We start from the raw sequence: 2,161 nt of genomic DNA, 5'->3' as shown, positions 1-2,161 counted from the left end.
AAAAGTGAAATGAACAAGAAAATTTGATAAAAATAAAACATTTACACTTGCTCATACTGACATACCCATCTGAGAAACTAACATTATCGATTTTCTAAATTTCAGAGCCTAAACATTATTTAATTTTCCACATATATTCCTGAAATATTCATATTCATTAATACTCTCGACTTTTCAAACATTCACATTAGATCGACACAAACAAATGAAAATAACACAATATAAATACACTACACTATTGAAGAAAAAAAAACTTCACTACATATGGTTGTGGTTAGCTACATTTTACTTTCTTTCTCTATTCCTTTGGTGCTCAACCTCCTCTGTGCATTGAGAATGTGGCCGGCATAGAGGATTTACGCTTTTCGCTACCTCTCTTTTAGCTCGGACCCACTGAACAATCTAGCACAGGTAGACACTCATATAACATATTCGCACAACTTAAACCTAAAGTCCCTATCCTAACCTAGCTACACTATACTAACTTAACCTAAGGGAAAAAAAAAGTCACACACATATTTTATGAAGCACCATTCTCATTTATGCATTTATCTTTTGGTTTACTACCACATTATAACCAAAGACGCAGTGGTTATTTACTTCAGTGTCGCTCTGAAATTCTGAGTTTTTTAAAAAAAATATTTCTACTTGTAATCATTAGAACTGAAATTTTAAAACTCGATGGGTATCAGAATAAAATATCACGAAGATTTTGCCTATTGACGATAGCTTCCTGCTACCGGCACGCAAAATTCATGTACCCTTGCACTTGACTTTAGACGTGAATCTGACACTTACGTCCAAAATTATTATAACGTTTAGAATTACTTTAAAACCAAAGAAAACATGCCAAATTATAAAAAAATTAATTTCGAGCAGTACTACCGAAAATGAATAATTTCGAGGTTTCAGGAAATCTAAACATCTTTTTTCACTGGGGGAAAATGTGTGTGTGGTACACACATTTTCTTGTTGTTATGACAATCGCTCTGTGCTGAGATAATCTAGCTTTCTTCCCCCCCATTGAATGAAATCACGATGTCACATTGTCCAGACCCGCATGTGTGCGGTGTTGGGGAAAACTTAATGCACTTAACACATCATCTTGAAAATTTTATACATGCACAAGAAAAGAAGGGGTATGTTTAGTACAAGGGGTCCAGAAGCACGTAAAAACACAAAATTTACAGGAGAAATGAGTGATGCAAGTACTTAGACGTAACATAACGTAACCAAATCCAACCTAACCTAACATAAACTAACGTAAGCTAACCTGAACTAACCTAAACTAACGTCATATTAGTAGAAATAAGCGAAATTCTATCATTTTTTGGAAAATTATGTGGTACTCCTACACTAATATAACATAAACTAAAGTAACCTAACGTAACCTAAACTAGCCTAAGCTAACTTAAACTAACCAACCCTACCCTAAACTAACCGAATATGAACAGAAATTACCAAAATTGTAACATTTTTTAGAGAAAAGAGCTGGACCCCTTCTGCTAAACATAGGCCGAAAAGAAAATCACACTACTAATGTTATGCCACAAAACATTGATTTCGAGGTTGGAGTTCCAAAACGATTTCCTTTTGACTTTCTAGTTACACTTACTTGATTATCCAACGATGAGCCGAAACCTATTAACCAGAGTATTTTACCATAATATCTTTCCACCTGATTCTAGAAAGAATCATTTACGGTGGTTTCAAAAATTGACATAGCTGCGAGATATCCAAACGAATTCTCCTACTGCAGATCTGGTTTACTAAACTCACCTCTTCTTCTCGTCACCACTCACCAAAATCAAGACAAGATTCTTTGCCACCGTCCTTACTGCAATTCCTCGCTGTTGAAGAACGTAAAACTTACTGGAAGCACCATTCCATACAAGCACTAACTGATACCAAACGAAGAACAATTCACAGTTTTAGAAATATTAGTTAATTTCACAATTTTGTTATAAACGACGATCACTGCACGCCTGTCTCCTGTAATGGCTGAAGATGTAAGACAAAGAACAACGGGAAGATGATCCCTAATTGGAAGATAATTGTGACGTAACTATCGGATGATAGGCTTCGGTGCTAAGATCAAAGAAAACCGAAAATCTCTGCTACAGCTGTGATTGCGGATTATCCAATCAAATAATTTACTCCG

Source organism: Thermobia domestica, unplaced genomic scaffold (genome assembly GCF_964235325.1).
Source record: "Thermobia domestica unplaced genomic scaffold, izTheDome1.hap1.1 HAP1_SCAFFOLD_253, whole genome shotgun sequence".
NCBI classification, from domain to species: Eukaryota; Metazoa; Arthropoda; class Insecta; order Zygentoma; family Lepismatidae; genus Thermobia; species Thermobia domestica.
The sequence above is the reverse complement of the archived record's forward strand: the minus strand, read 5'-3'. Positions refer to the sequence as shown.